General features: G+C 42.8%; 1 protein-coding gene across 1 annotated transcript in view; it reads left to right on the plus strand.

The window, feature by feature from the left end:
- Nucleotides 1-20,239, plus strand: part of GPATCH11 (G-patch domain containing 11) — a 118,420-nt gene that overhangs the window by 76,519 nt on the left and 21,662 nt on the right. The window lies entirely within an intron of this gene.

Here is a 20,239-nt window from a genome sequence, read left to right on the forward strand (position 1 = left end):
GGCTGCCAACAGCTTCTAGCATTATCCCACATTTCTACAGATTCAAATGATAAATTGATGTCTCTCTGGTACATTAAATAAAATTGAATAAAGTTTTGTTCAAAAGAGTAAAACATTTGTAAAATAAATTGAACTGTAGCGCTCTCGTTATCTTAACTGTTCAGATCCCCCAGTCCTCTCCACTCCTATGCAGCAGATAACCCACTTTTTAAACGTTTGTTCCAGCACTAACTACACTGACTTTAAGGTAATTTCATTTCCGCTGTGGTTAAAATTGCTGCGGTCGCTTTACTGTAAGGTTCACTGATGATGACACTGTAAAAAAAAAAAAAAAAAAAAAAAAGAGGCCAAGTGTAGATTAGACTCCACTTCTGCAAATATTTCTGTACAGTTGGATGCAGAAGTGATCTCACTGAAGTCAATGGGATGAAACACCAACGCAAAGGATATAGGTAAGTGCCTACGGTAAGGTACATAATTAACCTTCCACAGCCAAGAGATAAGTTTGATATAATAGGGAGGTAAGAGCATGGACAGACCCTGGAGGCAGCTAATGATAGGACATGCTCTTCAGAGTTTCTTGCTGCAAGCACAGTTAAACGATTCTTATTAACGCTACAACCAAACACCCTGTAGGATGGAGAATATGGACTCAGTGTTGGCTGTGGAACAGCTACCCTTACAAAGATCCCGAGAGAGGTCTGCCCTGAAGAAAGGCAGCACTCTGCTGAACCAGTTTTAAACTAATTCATGTGAAGTGACACAAAATTAAAGTCCCTCTGCAACAGTGAACCTGTTTCAGGACGATCTCAAGTTGACTACTATTAAATATCTGATTTAATTTGTATGCAAAAGACCATGTTCAGTGAGCTTGCTGCCAATTAAGTTTTTTTTTATAGAGAACATGATGTTTAACTTCAAACCTCACAGTTTCAAGGAAGAGAGGGCAGGCCCTGAATGAATACGGATGGGAGACTCCCAGCAGCGTTGGCATGCGGCAAGAAACAGTATTTGGCTGCAGACAGGCATCCTGGAGTGATGCAGCGGTGTGGGGACAAGATGTCCCTGCCCTCCCTTGTCTGGGCTGTCACCTCCGGGCTTGTGAGAGCCCTCCTGTCCCTTTCAGTCCTCATGAGCTCAACTAGCATCAGCAAAACCAAGTAATTTCAAATGAAGGAGTCCTGGGAGGAGGAGGGGGGGACATTTTGCAGGAGGTGGGGGCTGTAGCTAGCCCCTCGCTGTGCAGACAGGCCACAAACCACATCTGGGGATATTCCACAGCAGTGAGCCTCGCTCCTGAAGACCATTGAAACCTTGCCACTGGCAGGCTCTTTATCCAAAACTTTGCTTTTCATGCAAGTATTTAGAATTTTTAAAATTATTTTTAAATACTTTTGAAAGTGTCATGTTCCTGGCAGGGTTACATCAAAGCCAGGACAGGTTGCATACACTACAAAGTCACAGAGCAGCAAGACGAGAGTACCCCAGGCTCAGAAGCTGCCAAAGGGAAGGAGCTGCTGGCAGGTTTTAACAGGCTCCCTCCAACGGATATTTTTAATAAGCGCAAAACACCACGGCAATAAAAATGTAATGTGCTAACCTGGGGTAAGCCTGAGAATGAGCTTCCTGGGGAAACCTTGCTGTCGATTTTCAGAGAGGCACAGCCTACACCTTATCCCGATCCATCTGGCCTGGCAGCTACTGAGCCTGTTGGCACAGGGCTTATCCAGTCCTTAACTACAAATCTTAACTATCAAATTAAAATTCATTAAAAAAAAGCTCGGTGAGTTATTGTTAGTGATTCTTAGAGGCGATGACAGTGTACTATATGAAACAGGCACACGTTACACTGGATCCTGCCAACTACACTGCATTATGCTGAATGGGATGAGGTATTTCTCATTATTACCTGCCATGAAAAAATAAGCGTGTTTCCAGCAACAGCAATATTATTGCTAATGGCACAGATGAAGAAAATCTCGGTTACAATGGTGTATAAAGTTCTTGCTATCTGTGTGACGAATTCAGACTGAGGCAGGCAGGGAAGGGCCACCAAGATGGTAAGAGAAGGGGAATGCATGATGCAAGAGAAAACTGAAGGAGTTTATCCTGACAAGATAAAAACCAAGTTATGATGCTGCTGCTGTTTAATACCGAGGGTGAGCACCATGGCAGGAGAAGATCCAGCCGAGCTGACTGTCAGAAGAACACTCCAGAGCAGCCCGCCTGTAGGACCTGTAGGAGCAGTGAATGCAAACAACCATATCTAAGAATGAACCTTATTTCCAGTTTTAAGCAAGCTTTAAATGAAATGAGGGGTTTTGTCATACAAGGATCAAAAAGGTCCTTCCCTGTCTCAGTTCTTGTATTTTACAAATTGCTGCTCTCTGGCACTATGTTAGCTGCATGTCTCAGCTCTGCCACGCTGCCTTCTGTGTATTGTATGTTACCAAAATGCAAAATCCTCCGGGTTCTGGTAATGCGGTTAGCCGAGGTGACTGCTGCAGTAGCAACAGGCAAGACATGGTAACTTTTCTGTGGCCAAGTTGCAAATTACTGAGCTGCATTCTATTACACTGAAAGGAGAATGCCGCAACATGTTGTATTAATGTAGCTCCATATTAACCCGTCAGGGAGAAAAGCACTGCTTGCTGCTGTACACATTTAAGATTTTTAGATGTTAAAATAATTTAAAATATTCATTAAACAATATCAGTAGATTTAGAGAAGGGTAAAATGAATTATGTGGGAAGCCAGTACGCACAGTCTATCCGCCAAAAAGCAAAAGATTAGTTTTCTGGAAGTAGCAAATAAACTGAGATGAAAATTCTTGGTAGTGTTTTCTAAATATATCTCCAAATCTGCTCATATCCCGAATGCCTTGCTAAGAAGAGTGTGAAGGTGGTTAGCATAGTATCATTCCTATGATCAAGTTGCAAATTAGAGATCAAGACTGGGACATATGGAGACAGGACAGCAGTTCTGATGGGATCTATCTTGGTGAGAATGATAAATAATCACAAAACTGCCACTCCAAGAATGAAAAAGCATGAGTTGGACCTGAGTCACAATAATTTTTTTAATTTTATGAAATTTTATACACATAGCAATTTAGAAAATGCATTTGTCTCCTGGTTTGATAGCCCAGGATTTTTTCCTGAAACCAGATGACTGTGAACCTACTAAAAGGGAAGGGAAGAAACTGGTATTCACATGTCGTCAGGATGTAGGATAAATATTATGGGACTGTGGGACAAAATTAAATGATAATTCTTAAATTTAATGATAATGCTTAAATATGTGGTTCACAGAGGCGAGGGGTGGAATGTGTTGGGTTTGCATGGCAAGGTTTTGGGGGCGGGGGGGGCTACAGGAATGGCTTCTGTGAGAAGCTACTGGAAGCTTCTCCCATGTCTGACAGAGCCAATGCCAGCCGGCTCCAGGACAGACCCACCGCTGGCCCAGGCCAAGCCAATCAGCGCCTCTGTGAGAACATATTTAAGAAGGAAAAAAAAAACCAGTTAGCGCTTTTGCAGCTGGAGAGAGGAGTGAGAAGATGTAAGAAACTCTGCAGACACCCAGGTCAGTGCAGAAGGAGGGGCAGGAGGTGCTCCAGGTGCCAGAGCAGAGATCCCCCTGCAGCCCATGGTGAAGACCATGGTGAAGCAGGCTGTCCCCCTGCAGCCCATGGAGGGAGGATGAGGGGGTGTGGAGATTCCACCTGCAGCCCCTGGAGGACCCCACGCCGGAGCAGGTGGAGGCACCTGAAGGAGGCTGTGGCCTGTGGGAAGCCCACGCTGGAGCAGGCTTCTGGTAGGACCTGTGGACCTGTGGAGAGAGGAGCCCACGCCAGAGCAGGTTTGCTGGCAGGACTTGTGACCCCGTGGGGGACCCACACTGGAGCAGTCTGCTCCTGAAGGTCTGCACCCCATGGGAGAGACCCACGCTGGAGCAGTTGGTGAAGAACTGCAGCCCGTGGGAGGGACTCCATGTTGGAGCAGGGGAACGATGAGAGGAGTCCTCCCCCTGAGGATGAAGAAGCGGCAGAAACACCGTGTGATGAACTGACCGTAACCCCCACTCCCCGTCCCCCTGTGCCGCTGAGGGAGTGAAGTTGAGCCCGGGAAGATGGGAGGGGTGGGGGAGGTGTTTTAAGATTTGGTTTTATTTCTCATTCCTCTGCTCTATTTTGCTTAGTAATAAATTAGATGAATTCCCTCTCTAAGTTCAGTCTGTTTTGCTCATGACGGTAATTAGTGAGTGATCTCTCCCTGTCCTTATCTCGACCCACGAGCTTTTTTGTTATACTTTTTCTCCCCTGTCTAGTTGAGGAGGGGAGTGATAGAGCGGCTCTGGTGGGCACCTGGCCCCCAGCCAGGGTCAACCCACCGCAGATGGCAATGCTACATTGGCTGAAATAAACAAAATACTCACATACCAACTATTTGAAAAGAAATTTAGATAAATGGCTTTCTCAAAACAGTTCTGTTTTCTAGTTATTAGACATTGTTTTACTCCTCAGTAAGGTAAGTTTGGTGAGAGATCTCTTTGATTTATAAAACACCGTCTTTGTTGCAAAATCCCATCTATAAACAAACAAATTTATTGCAACTTAAGCTGCAATTGCTCCTATTATACTGTCAGTTCCGATTAACTTCACTGTAATCTGGTACATCAGTTTATTATAACAGGCAGACACGGGTTTCTTGTCATGAGAACAAAGTAATGGATATGGGGAATGAAAACCTTTGTTTTTAAGGCTGTAATCTGTTCTAATGCAGTGAAAACCAACAACAACAAGAACGAGAACAATGATTTTGGTGCTGGCCTAAAACAAGCGCTGGCATTCTTCTCACTGAGAAAATCCCCCATTACGAGACCTTGTGCAGTATCAGTTTAATAGCCTCTGCAAAGCTCGCTGTAATGGTGAGGGTGCCGCTTTCCAACCCGCATCGTCCAGGCAGGCAGCATGGAAAGTTTAGTTTAATAATTTTCCCTTGTTGTTTAAACAGGATAAGTAGATTTCATTTTTGCCAAATACTTTACATGGAATAAATCATTTGAGAGCCCGGACAGTTATGCTGCAAGAATTAACTTCTGCATGACAACACCTGTCATCACTTTTCCATTGAATCAAAAAAGAGATCTCAAAGACAGCTACAGCTGAATAAGTTAGTTTCTTATTTACAAAGCGAAAAGTAACTGTGCTTCTTAAAAACTTCAAATATTTTGTTTGATGGCTAATGTTAGAAGAAAATAATACAGTTTAAGAATGAATAAGAAGACAGGCTGAAATGCCTCACTGTGGTTTGCTAAGTATTTTTTCCCACGTGACAAAGCACACTTTCATCGTATTTTCTGGCTTGTGGGTCTGGATTTCACAGTGTAGGTGAAATAGATGACACAACTGCGGGTCTACATCTCTTGGCTCTTCCCTCTAGTCATGCCAGAGGAGCATGGGGACCACAGCCAGGTCCCTCCTCTCCTACAACAAGAACTTCACCTTTTCTTGCCTATAGATTCCCTCTCAACCTCTTGACACAACCCCTGCATTCAAAAGAGGCATGCCCTTAGCAGATAAAAACTGGAGGAAAGGAGCAAGTAGTGACCATGCAATTGCCTAGAGGGAGAAAAATAGGAAGGGAGAATCTCTCAGGCTGACATCTTTACAGGTACAAAATAACATATCAATAAATCTACTCTTGTGCAATGATTCACCAAGCACCAAAATCCTATTTTTTTGCAGCGGGAGAACTTGGATCTGGAGGTGACCAAGTAGCATGCATAGCAATAATGACCAGCCACAAAAATCCTACTCTGTTCAAAACTTACTTGCTGTTATAAATATTCAGGACTTACTCAAATAAATGCCCCAAACAAACATTTCCAACAGGGAAACAGGTTCTCCCACCTGTCTAAAATCCTGAAGAAAAAGGAAAGGCTGTTTTTTTTCTCCCTAGGAGGTGATACTGAAAACCTGAAGATTGGGAAAAACCAAACTAGACACTGACAAAGTGTTGTCCATGAAAATCCAGCACCCCATAGCAGCAAGGCTACACAGGCAAATTAATATGTTGCTTAACACCAATGAGGTTTGACAGGTATGTTTACCTACAGGCTCAAAAGATCAAACGATGAAGAGCACTGAAGTTGTAAATTTCATGCTGGGAGGGTTGATTTGTGCAAATTTCACAACTATATCAGGTTTTTCATCCCTTCTGAACCTGTTTTGAGCTTTTTCAAAGTACCTCTGAACATTCCCGCTATGCACAGAAGTATCCAGCCCTCTTACCAGTCTTGCTGACTCCTGAGCCTCATTGCTATTTTTTGGCAATGAGTCTCAAGATCCAGCTGTACGTCACATAAAATGCATTTCCTTTAATCTGTTTGGAATTTGTTCATATTTCATCTCTCACTGTCCCCTTGCTCCTGTGTTGTGAGAAAGGTAATAAAAGCAACAAATCTAACTGCTCTAAATGTTTACTATGTTGTCCAATTTTACACATCCCTTTTGCTTATGGCCTCTCAAATGAAAAAACCCCAATCTTTTCACTCTCTCTGGAAGCTTGGATTCATTGGAGGGGGCAGGAGCAGCCTCTTTCTGCTGCAAACTGGGAAAGCTTTGCTACCTCTGCAATCAGAAAGGGACCAACCATGCCTGGTGAGGAATATCTAAAGACATGGAGATCAAACTGCCGGACCAAGAATGTTTTCATGCATCAGCCTGAGGCATCATTAGAAAATCATTTGCTTGTAGGCTTCTTGGTTCTCCGGTTGAGGACGGCAATGAGTAAATTAGGCTATCAGGTGCTTTCCTGGGTGACTCTGTCTCTGTGCTGTCAGTCACTAGTAAAAGCAGCTCCCACCTCAGATGTCAGTGGATGAAACATGAGTAATTAATTTAATCACCTTAAGACACTTCTAAGTCCAATGTGGCCTTCTTTCCTTTCAAGTTAGAAACTTCACTCCTCTTCTAAAGCATCGCTGACGGCAAGTGTGGCAGAGTTGTGCAAATCATTACCTTTCAAACACATTTCTTTAGTTATTGTTAGGTTTCAACGTTACCATTTCAAATCCATCTAAGAAATGTGTTTCCTAAAAGGAATAGTGATTACACTGCGATGCTGGGCTAAGAAGAATATAAGCTTTGTTCTAGTGAAAGCAGAGACTCGGATTTCAAATGTCACTGTTCACTTAATACTTTCCACAGCAAAATCTGATTGCCCATATTACAGATACGAAATTGCTGAAGAACTGAAATGAATGCGTTGTACTACATGGTATAAAACTTACTGCAAGTGAGAGTGCTCATCTCAAAAGCGTTAGCAGGAAAGTGGACCCAAATGTCTTGTTCATACAATGCACGTAATTTTTAAAGAGTCACAAATTACAAAACCTGAAATACTTGGATTCTCCACAGCTCAGGCTATTTTAACTTTCCTCCCAGAGCCACTTTGTCCCTTCGAGCAACATCAGCAACTTGGGGAGGTCTCATGTATTGTTTTATAATGCAAAAACCAAAAGCTTCATCTGAAACTAGAAGCAACTCAGCTACTTCTGAAGTTGTATTAAGGGAATAAAGAAAGGCAGATGAGCTGAATGCATCTAGATCTGGATCGCTACTGATTTAACCACAGTTATTGGTCAAAAAGAGAGCAGGAGTTCAGGCAGCAAATCTCTAATAGCAGTAGATGAGTTTGTTGCTGCCCCAGCAAGAAGCAAGTTGCATCAACTGTAAAAAATATGAGCTGGGATTGACAAGTCTGAGGTCATGAAAAAAAAAAATGGGGCTGACTGCAACAGACTTCAGATAAACCACCTGCTTTGGAAACCCAAGCCAATGGCCCAAGTCCTGAGTATGCATATTCATGGTATCCAAAATATGCAGACTAAATAGCTTAGAAAAGGCTCAAATGATCCTAGAAAGCAGCCTGCACCTGCACTACTGCGAGGTGTGCTCACTGCCCAAGTCTTATGTGATACCAACTTTTACCTGTGTGCCGAGACGGGCACGTACCCGCTGTGCACCCTGTCCATCCCCAGGCCAGTCCCTTCTGGCACTGGATGCTTCAGCAGCTCTGATGTACCCCCCACACACACCACCAGGAAGGGATGGGGACAGAGGAGACCTGTCATCCTCAGCCTTCTGTGGATCCAATTGAGCCCGACGCTGCCGCTAGGAAAAGCCATGTCTAAAGACAGACTGACAGTCAGCGACTTCTCCTTGGAGATGAGAAAAAGGAAAAGAAATATCAGTAATGTTACAGTTCCATAGAATAAAAAGAGATTATAAATAGAAGCTGAAAAGGCTGTCATGTAAACAACAGAATTGGCAAAATATTACTTTGGCTTTGCTCAGTATTGTTTTTTGATCAAAACCTCATGTGTTATTAATGCTCTCTCTCCAGCACAGCAAGAAAAAGAAGAACATGACACATCAGGGAAGAAGGAGTGCTGAGGAATGATTGATGTAGCAATGCTTTATAGCTCTTTAGTGGAAAGCTGGACTGAGAAACAACATATACGCATTAAAAAGTAGGTGCAGTATTAAGCCCTGTGGCACTCCATAATGCATAAACTATCCAGAAAACAAATTTATCAAGAGCCTGATGTGGAAGACAGGAGAAATATGCTCTGATAAGGTCTTTCATAAGATTAAAGACTTTAGTACCCACAAAAGCACTGCCTTACTCCTGGCCAAGAGATGTAAGCCACTCATCGTGTATGCTTTCATTAGTCCTACAGGGAGTGGTGTGAGCGGTGAAACTAATGAACCTTCCCTGATGGATTTGTGCCTCGTGGTTGAATTGTGCCTCTTAAAGGATGAGCTTGTGATGAAGCCTGCCCATCAACAAACCCTGGATAATACATATCTCTTCTGTCCAGTTTAACTGAAGTTCATAGGGATGTCCAGGACCAGGGTGATCTCTGTCCCTCTAGTCCAGAGTGGCCAATGAGTTCAAAAGCTGTTTGCTGAGCACTAAGACACATACATTATGTGCAGCCAGCAAGTACTGCGTTTGCCTCGCCTCGCCTCGCAGGAAGCTAGCTAAAACCGGACGCTCTCCTCATCTGCTTACTAAAGGAAAGAATCCAAGAGAAATGTGGACAAATATTTTGTAGAACTGCTGCCTACTTCTTCTTTTAAATAATTGCTGCATTAAGGAAAGTTGGAACAGCCTCAGAGATCAGCACATAGTTTAGATTTCATGAATAGCTGAGCATGAAAAGAGAGGAAGGAGAACAGTCCAAAAAAGCTGTAGGTGGTCAAGAACATCTGCTAAGACACTTGAATGGGATCAGACTGTGCAAAAACAACAATCAAAAACAAAGTGAGAGGCCAGCGCTCCAAAGGCAATAAGACACAGAGCCTTCCCCTTCTGTACCATTTTCAGATCAAAATATCCCAGGTCCTAGAGAAAGACAGCTGTGAATCTGTCCTGACTCTGGCATGGGAACCAAAGTGACATACAGAGAGCTGGTTTTCCTCCATTTCACACCTTCTAAGCACATATTTTATTTATGTGCTTCCAATGTAAAGGATAACAAATAGCAAATAGACTTAGCAGGCAAGAGACATTTCCAGCCTGTTTAACTGCATGAAATTGTTTCAATAAACTCAAACACAAAGAATATAAAGGGCAGCTAATACATCAATAATATTAACAATCTTGGGTTATTCAGTTCTTTGATGACCCAAAAGGAAAATAAATGTATCAAGCTGGGCATGTGACTAATGTTCATTTTTGTCACTTTTTCTCTAGCAATCTTGTACAATTTATTATGTTTGTGGTTTACAACTTAGATAAAAACAAACCAGCATCCAGAAATACAGACTTATAAATGTCAAAATATAAGCAAATTTGCTTCTGCACTATCAGACTATTTATCTTATTAATGACTAGTCTTATTACATAAGATCTACATGCTGTGCATTTATAAACCACATTATCAGCTTCAACTTCAATCAAATTCATGCCCTAACAAGTATTTATCAAGATAATACGAATGACATCACCTATTTTGCCATAAGGTGTTTTACAACTCATACCTGGCTAGACAGTGTTTATTCCTCAAACTCTTCCATAATTACAGATATTGCTTAAGTATCTCGTGTGTGCGCACTAGTGCTCTCAAACGTTCCGTATAAACACACCTTGGAAAACTGACTTACCACCTGTGAGGAAGATGATATCATACTTCCTTGGTGGTATTACCATAAACCCTCAGTTCACATTTGCTTGTAATACGAGACATAGGAAACACATGCTGCATGTAGCTAGAAGAAAAAAATGACACATCTCATTTTTTAATCATTTCAACTTTCCACGGCATAGCCAAGTTTTTGGTGGTGTTTTTTTAGTGCAACGTTCTTTACAAATGATTCTTGTCTTCATTCTCACCCGCAATCTTTTCAAGCTAGTGTTCTCATCGCAGCGTATGTCTCATGCTAGATGACTTGGGCTTTGCCATAGAAGACAGTTTTAGTGAAAATAAAGGAACTGGCCACATATACCATGGAAAAACTGGTCAACACACAGGATTAGCCTGAATTCTCCCATCTTCTCTGAAGAAGGTCCAAGTCAAAAGAAATGCTACTGGGTGTGCTAAGCCAGAGAAGATTTGTGAGGACTGAATACATGAAGAACCTCACTGGGATACAGAAATGCCTTTTAACTTCCACCAAATCCCATAGCAATCCCACAGTTCATGTGGCTAATAGGTAAATTGCCTGATAATTGGGTGCAGTAATTAAATCAGTCTCTACATCAGCTATGAAAAGAGAAATATATTGTGGTCTTGGGGAACTGTACTTCTATCAACTCCAGAGAGGAAATTAATCCTATTGGGAATTGGTCTCTGCATTTGGGTCTTGCATGTCTCCCCAGTTTTCATAGTTACCCTCTTTCTGTTTTCTGTATAAGACAGAGCAGATATTTTCAATGACAAGAGATAGGCCATTGAAATGTCTGAGTTCCACAATCACTGGAGATAGTTTCCGAAGAGATGACATGGAGTTATTGAGGGAAAGAAAAGAAAGATAACTTAATGAAGAAGATGGATCTGCCTGCATACTCTATTCAAATACTCACACGATACTGTATTTTTCCGAGCATCAAAACAGACTAGCTGGGAGATAAGAAGTCAAGAATAATGAAAGTATTTTCCAAGTAGCTCATAAAAATAGCTCCTAATAAAGTAGGAATAGCTGCTCCTGGGGACATGTAAACCCCTGTGTCATTCCCATGGGAACAGGAAATACTCTTAATTATCACAACGCTGTTATGATAATAGACTAATAAAAGCAATTAAATTCAAAGCTAGCTACACATCCACATATTTAACTATAATAACTTCCTCATACTACATTTGTTCAACCTTTTTCATTACCTCACAAGGTCTTGCTGCAGGACATATAATATTGAAAAGAAATTGCTTCCCACTCTGAAAAGAGAGACATGGGATAGTACAAATAGCAATCCTGGGCTTGTGTGCCGCAAGATTTACCTTAAAAAAAAAAATCTTTTTCTTCTGCTCACTTGTGCCTTTTTGGATACTCTGTCCAATTTTAGGCTCTATGGTTTTAACAATAACACAGAGCAATAGCAGGGTGCTTGGAAAAAACAAGAATCGCCATACCTCTAGGAACTATAATCTGCAAGGAGGCTGGGGGGGCTCCATCTAGAGAAAACTGAGGAGAGACACCACGTCAGACTTGAAATATATAAAAGGCTGCAGACAGAATAACCTATTGTTAGGGTCCCCAATGGATAAAAAGTTATGTGTCTGAACTGCAACAAGGAAACCTGAAGCGTGACATTTGGGAAAGGGCAACAAAACCCCAGACAAGCTGTCAAAGGGCAAAGTGGGAGCTCCATCAGGAAGGGTTTTCAGGAGAGCTCAGGCACACATCTGTTGGAAGCGTTACAGGCATATTTGATCTGAGCTTGGCAGCAGCAGGGTGGGCTGTGTTATCCCTGGAGATCCCCCACAGTCCTTGATGACTGCAGTTCCATACTCCTCATCTGCAATATCCAGCTGTAGCTTTCAGCCACTTGACCTCCCAGGCAGCTCCACCTTGTGTGGGGGGACATGACGCCAAGGAACAAGGGGTCACAGTGGGGAGCTCTGTGTCCTCTGGATGCTCACACACACACACACACACATTGCTGGTACTGTGAGCAGCACATCTGCAGCCAAGGCTGCGGCTCCAGGTCTCTGCACACGAGCTGTGCACGTATTTCTAATCCCATGAGTCAGGGCAGGACCACGTCCACAGTTGGAGTCATTTGTCCCAGGTGATACCTAACAGATGTAATAAAAGATGCTCTCCTTGACCGCAGACTTGACTATTTTTGGCCACAAGTATTTTTCTACCCTGTTTGGTGTTTTAAACCTATGTTTTGTTGACAGATTTCCCAGAAGAGTTTATAAGACGTGCCAGGAAAATGTTTCAAGTAGGCTGAGCCAGTGTCATCAGTCAGCTACATCACGTGGCATTAAGATGGAAGTGAGTGTGGTACCTAGCTGATTTTAATACAGCTCTGGCTTGTCAAAACAAACTTTGGGAAACAGTAGAAGTGAATGCATGTATTTATTTCTCCTGGTATAAAACATGCTTGGGGTTTTTGTCACATTTTCTTAGTAAGATGGAAAATATCTGTCAAAAGTTATCTATCAGTGGGAACACTCAGCAAGGGTCTGCTTGAATGAAAAAGATATTAGATATAACAGGTAATTCCAAGCAAAAGTATAAAAAAAGGAAAATTAGTCTGTAGATAAAGTACAGGAACAGAAGTAATTAAATTTGATTTTACTGCCAAGCAAGTAAAAAATGGCAAGGATGGCCTCTGGAAAGTCCCTAATCATGCTGTTTCAGTGTTTTCCTCTCTAAAATGGAATTTTAATAATTACCCACCTCACACGTGTGCTGTACTGCTATGCTTAGGAGTGATTGCGAAAGGGTCTGTGATTACCTCACAAAAAATGTTATTCATATTGTTATCACTATGATCTGTGTACATTTATGCAAATACATCTGCGTCCCCAGGTGATCTATTTCAGATGCCGGCTGGAATTTAGAGGTAAGTAACTACTTACACTTAGATTGTTCCTCCATAGTTTAGTACAATTGATTGACAGAGATACTTATTCCAGATTACAAACGTTTTGCTGTATAATCTGGACAGTTGCCTAGATCTTAAATCAAGAGCAAACAGTGGAGAGCCCACACAAAATTCATCCTGCAGTATATAACAAGGATGCTGTAGAGCAAAATATGTCAAGGAGGGGTACATTAAAACCACAGGAAGCAACCCATTTTAAAATGTCCAATATGGGCTTAGTAAACAGAATCCATGTACTTGCCTGCTGAAATAATAATTTCAGCTGACCTTGATAGAAGAGTAAAAATTAAGCACCATACAGAACAAGTCAGTCTACAACTCGATAATACAACTCCACAAGGCAAATATACTTGGAATATAGGTCTAAAATACCTGGGCTATGTAAAACTGCTACAAGCTCGCTCTGTCAGTTCAGATTAGTCCAGAATACTCTGAAGAGATATGGTCACCTATGCAGAGTTTACGCCATACTAGATGATAGGATTTTTTTCATGCTGCTCTTACAGGTATTGTATCTCCTTACACATCTGGCATAAAGTGTAAAAACTCTATCAGATTACGTTTGTCCTGCCAGATGATCTGGTAGTGCACTGAGGTGGTATTAGCATGCACCCATGGATCCTACAGCTCAGCATGCTGGGAGATGACTGGCCAGAGAGGTGTGTGCATGCTACACAACTTTTTGGCTTCCAAGAAAAAAGAGCTTAAAGGAGAGTTAAATGAAGGGGTTGTAGTTGTTATTGTTATAAGAAAGGAGGAATGCTCATCGGTGTGAACATTAAAAATCACAGTAAAATCATCTAACAAGGCTGTCAACTAACAGAATTGAAAAAGCACTCAGATATGAGTGGCATTACCAGGACTAAGAAGAGTCAACTTTAGACCCACGCAAGAGAAGAGGTGTACGGGCTGGCACAGAGCAGGCTGCCTTCCACCTACACTGTTTGGCATCAAAGTGCATCAGGGCCTCCATCGTTCCTGCTCCACAAAGCCATCTCAGGCCACAACAATTCTGAAATGGGCCACAGTCAAACTCATTGACCCCCATCAAAACAAGGTAAAACTATGTACATGCCAATGATGGCAGAGAAATATTTTTTTAACTTGCCAAAACCTCCAATGGGTAGCTTTTTCCAGTGCTCTGTTGTCTTGGTACAAAGTTTTTCTAGTGTTTAAATCTTGTGTAATGCTCAGGTAAGTTTTGACCATACATCCATTAGAGCTAGAAAAAAGCCTTGGTCCTCATTACTTAATATCCATAATTAACATCCACTAAAATACTGAAGTCTTTATCAACTTAAGCATCCAAAGAGTTTCCATCTCTTAAGCTTTGCTATAGTTCTTGCTGCTCTGATCTTATCTCCCTCCACTCTGTCCACATGTCTCTTGAATACAGTGCTTAAATTAAATTCAGCAGAATTCCTCTGCTGTGACTTCATCAGGGTAGGAAGAGACTTACAGTCACCACCTATGTCTTACGTATTATTCTGCTTCTCATCCACTGCAGACTGACATCTGCCTTTTGCAACATCCCCATGCTTTCTGTTTAATCTGTGATCTGTCATGACACTAATCTCCCTGATGCTTGTGCAGAGGCTGTTGTCTAAGGCAAGGTTGCCACTAAGAGGCATGAGCAATGAAAATACTATTAGATACCATGAACCAATCTCATTTGTGTCTAGTCCTCTGCACTTTTATTACTTCATCTTGTTGGTGTCCAGTCTTCCCTGCAGTATACCTAAATCACTTGGGTTACTAAAGCCTGCTCCCTGTACTCGCAGCCTGCCAAACCCTTCCTCTCTACTTTGAATCAGTGTGGAAATACTGACTTGCACAAAATGACCCATCATTTCTCTTAATTGGAATAACTTATGGAAAGGTATGCTGCTTAAATCAAGGCGATAGTTTAACAAATGTTGAGTTTATCAACATTTTTCAAAACTTTTCCTCAGCATTTTAAGAAATCTTCCATGAAAAAATTCTTAATATAAGATTGACACCATCACTTTTTCCACAGGCACTATAAACAGTGAAGCTGTTTGCGTGCTGAAACCATTGCTTAATCGCACCTACTAAAACTATCTGTATCTCCCTCCTCTCTCACACCTATCGGTTTCCTATCAGGGAATTCAAAATCTTCAGTAGGCAGATGACATACCTCATGCTCCAGCAGGCACTGCTTTGTGACATGAGCATTGCAAATGCTGAGTATTAGATAGACACCACAAACCAATCTCAATCTCTCTACTTTCATCAAAAAATCTATTATCTTCAGTAGGACTTTCTCTTGCACGTACAAGTGAAATGTGGGGCTGCTGCTTCTTTACAGCTTCTTCATACCTGCCTCCTCACACTTCTCTTTTGATAATGTAACCCTGGATTACTTTAATAAAGGAAAAGGAAAATATTTTACTATGCTTGTCACATACTCTTTCACAGCCTGTACACTGGTGGGTTTTCTTGCCCAGGGGAAAGGGAAAGGTCAAGGCACAGAAATACCCAAGTCATCTTTAGCTTTCGCTCGGGGATACAGTTTATTATCTAAACATCAAATTCATAAAGTAACAAAAAGCAAAGCTATTCCCTCATCCAAAGCCAGCTGCAGGGGCTCCCAGGCTTTCCATGCCAGAAAAAGGGCACACATCTTCATTTAAACCCCTGCTGAATCAAGTGACAAGCAGGCAGCCTGTAACCCTTTCCTGACTGTTTAACCCTGACACAACAGGGTTTGCCATTGTAAATGTTTTATTCCAGGACTGGAGCAGACAGTTTTACACTCTTTCAGGTTTTTGACACGCAACACTTTAAGGGTTTGGTTTGTACATCAGTACGTACAGCAACATTACATAATTTTGCTCAACTTATTTAAAAATCAGGCTGTGGACTGCTACATGTGATTTTTTTTTTTTTTTTTTTTTAAAGGAAACTTTTCTTCATCAGAACAAGTCTGTACATACATTTTAGCTTTCAGAAATACACTGACCACAGAAAGACCAACCATATGTTTAAGAGTTCACAACCTCTGAAAAGCTGCTATTAGATGTGAGTTTTCTACACTCAGTCAAAGTATCACAGCAAATGGTAAAGAACAACAATGAAGATATGCAAAAGTGTTATGTATATTGGATACTTAGAACTGAAAAACCTGATGGTAAACAGTAAACTAGGAAGGAAAAGAAGAGGTTTTTAAATAAAACCAATTCCTCAAAAGGGCAGATAAGCTGGAGGGATGCAAACAGCAAACAAGAGCAGAGCAGAGAGGACAAAAGCAAATGGATTTCTTTTCAAGGTTGCTTCAGATAAATGCCTTTCACAAGTGGACCATGGTTGCCTGCTGTACTGTGGGCTTGTGAAGACGGAAGGCAACATTCGTTTGTTTGACTTAAAAACGGGAATAAAACCTCAGTCTCTCAATCGCTATCCTGCAAATGTAAACGTTGTTTTCCTGGATGCTGGCTGTACAAGGTCTATCTTAACAAGCTAGAGAACACTAGAACAGATACTAGGTGGATCCACATACTATTATCATTCCCAATTTTATGGGGAAGCTGAGGCACAGAAAAGATTAAATGTCCTTATGTCCAGAAACATAAACTTACACTGTGCTCTTGTAACAATAGGTCTATCTTGTCTTCTGTTATTTTAACAATCATTTTATGACGGCCTCATTTGTAAGAGTAGCACTTGATTCTCTACTACTTTTTCCCATTGTCTCTGAGGGAAGCGTGAGTAGCAAAGTCTATCCCATAAGTCCCATAAAATTGCATTTAACTCATGTTGTTCTCACTTCCCTGGAGATAAGAGGTAGTGCTGAGAATGAACGGGATCCTTTGCCTTTCCTGAACTTTCAAACAAAATGTCTAATTAATTCCTTTGGTGCCGCCTTCAACACTGAGTTAAGACACATACCAGAAATAAAACCACTCAAGTTTCAGACCTCAAGGTTAGTTTACTTGCCTGGCAGATAAAAACACTTCCTTTCTATTTGAAGATCTAGCTAATTTGATGTGGAATCACTGAAATTAAATTTAAAAAAAAAATCTCAGTAGGCTTTCTCTGCGGTTACTTTCAAGGGTGAGCAAGTCAGTGTGCAGGCTCGGCACTGGACCCCACATCTCCTTGCAGTCTTCTGCTGTAACTACTAGACTAACTACTCTCTCTTCCTCTCCTGCAGGACCAGGCGACCCATGAGTGGTGGAAATTCTTTAAATCTTGCTAAGGGAGCCTAATGAAATCTCTCCAAGCATTGTGGGGGTTATACCCATGCAACAAAATGTGGATCCCCTCTCCATCACAGGCCACGACACCTCAGTAGTGCTGCATCCCTGCACACTCAGCACTGACTCCATTGCCACGAATCACCCCATTTGTAGCTTCCTCCTCCACCTCCAATCTTCTCCCTGCTATCCTCAGGGGTCAGTATTGGGACCGGCACTGTTTAACGTCTTTGTCAGCGACATGGACAGTGGGATCGAGTGCACTCTCAGCAAGTTTGCCGATGACGCCCAGCTGTGTGGTGTGGTCAACATGCTGGAGGGAAGGGATGACATCCAGAGGGACCATGACAGGCTGGAGAGGTGGGCCCATGCAAACCGCATGAAGTTCAACAAGGCCAAGTGCAAGGTCCTGCACATGGGTCGGCGCAATCCCAAGCACGACTATAGGCTGGGCGAGGAATGGATTGGAAGCAGCCCCGAGGAGAAGGACTTGGGGGGGTTGATTGATGCTCAACATGAGCCGGCAGCGTGCGCTTGCAGCCCAGAAAGCCAACCGTGTCCTGGGCTGCATCAAAAGAGGCGTGACCAGCAGGTCGAGGGAGATGATCCTGCCCCTCTACTCTGCTCTCGTGAGACCCCACCTGGAGTACTGCATCCAGCTCTGGGGGCCCCAGTACAGGAGAGACATGGAGCTGTTGGAGACAGTCCACAGGAGGGCCACGGAGATGGTCAGAGGGCTGGAGCACCTCTCCTATGAGGACAGGCTGAGAGAGTTGGGGTTGTTCAGCCTGGAGAAAAGAAGGCTCCGGGGAGATCTAATTGCAGCTTACCAGTACCTGAAGGGGCCTACAGGAAAGATGGTGAGGGACTGTTTATCAGGGAGTGTAGTGACAGGACAAGGGGTAATGGGTTTAAGCTCAAGAAAGGTTGATTTAGATTAGATGTTAGAAAGAAATTCTTTACTGTGAGAGTGGTGAGGCACTGGAACAGGTTGCCCAGAGAGGTTGTGAATGCCCCATCCCTGGAAGTGTTTAAGACCAGGTTGGATGGGGCTTTGGGCAACCTGGTCTAGTGGAGGGTGTCCCTGCCTATGTCAGGGTGGTTGGAACTAGATGATCTTTAAGGTCCTTTCCAACCCAAACCATTCTATGATTCTACACCAGAGGAAGGTGTAAATATCCTACCCACCTTTTTTACCTAATTTTTATAAAGCTTTCATGAGATCAGTTGCAGGAGCAGCCATGAACAAACTACAGCCCAGATAATGTGATCATATATTCCTTGCCTGAGCAGAGGGCAAGACTTGGGCTCTACACAAAATTGCAATATAGACCTTTACATAACTGGTAGATTAACTAGGAACCAAATCAGGTTCTGTCACTTTAAAACTTTCCTCCACCCTCCATCACCTCCATCCATCAGTTGCCTGCAGCATGTATATTGAGGAATCGCGTGCAAACCTTACCATAACCCAAGGCTTAACATAAACTATACTCTTTCAGGTCATTGGCAAATAACAGGTATATCCGGTTGTGCCTTTGTACTTGCCTGCACGCAAATTAAAAGCGCATGTAAAGTTACAATAATCAAAGTCAGTCAGAGGGAAGGGGAGGAGAGCAGGGGGATAATAACCGGGGAATCAGGTTATTTATCTTCACAGGGAAGCCACTGAGAGGAGCCTGCTTGCATGCCATTTACACCTCAAAAGAAAGACAGGGGAAAACCTGGCTTTTGGCCAAAACCATCTCCTAGAGCACCCCAAGCTGCGCCTAATCCTGCCTTCTCCCTGCATCTGGTAAAGCACCCTGCTACCCCCACTGCTGCTACCTCTTCCCCATGGTGCCACACAGTCTTTACGCTTCCTCCTTGACTGTAGGTTGAGAATGTTTCTATGGGAGAGGACAGCGGCCAGGATGGACTTTGGGCTTTCTTTGCAAGACCTTTGCTCTCCTGGTCTCAGCTACTGCTGCTTTCACCTTTGCCATGAGGGTGCACCTCCAGTGCAACGCTGCTTCTGCGGCTGCTTCATCCCCCATTCCCTGACAGAGCCAGCATACTGCAAGGTGACCCCAGATCCACCCTGCCACCCCGGGGCAGGCACAGGTTCCCACACTGCTCTCCCTTCTGGGGGCAGCCAGCAAGCCTTCGTGCAGCCACCCTGAGCCAGGGTGCGGGCTGCTTGGGAAAGGGAAGAATTTATGGCAATTTTTTTCTCTCCTTCTCCCTTGGCGTGCCGTAAGATTAACAGACATTAGCAAATGCCTCTTCCCGGACTGCTGTGACAAGACAAAACCTGCCCTGACTGGCACCTGCAGTCTGTTTCCCTCATGGTCTTTGATCTGCCATTGCTGAAGGTTAGAAGATCTGAATGGCTCAGAAGCAGACACTTCCTTGGGTTTGCTTCCAAACGCTAGGAGCAATCTGTATGTGTCAAGAGTGTTTTCTCTCCCTGTTGAATTCACTGAAGGCTAGAGGAAATCTTCATTATTATTTGTCTTACAGGAGCAATCAACTGTCTTGATCAAGATTGCAGCCCTTACATGGAATACTGTAAAAATCTCCTAAACTCAATTTTCCATCATTGACCACAGATACCACAAAGGGAGTTTCCCTTATCCCCTTGGTTTGAATATACTTCTCCAAGTCTTTCTTCAAATTAAAAAAATGTGCAAATAAACAACTCCCATTTCCCATACCGCAGGGAAGAGCATGAATAATTTTATGGTCTAGAGTATTAGCCACATACATCCCAGTCCCCAGTATTTGAGTCATTTCATTTACCACTGAAATGCAGTTACTGCTGCAGGCAAATACACCAAACCCTTGCACAAGAGAGCAGAGGAAGCCAAGAATGCTCTGCTACAGAGGGATGTTAAAATGTTTCCTCAGCTGAGC

The sequence above is a fragment of the Balearica regulorum genome, chromosome 3 (genome assembly GCF_011004875.1).
Source record: "Balearica regulorum gibbericeps isolate bBalReg1 chromosome 3, bBalReg1.pri, whole genome shotgun sequence".
NCBI classification, from domain to species: domain Eukaryota; kingdom Metazoa; phylum Chordata; class Aves; order Gruiformes; family Gruidae; genus Balearica; species Balearica regulorum.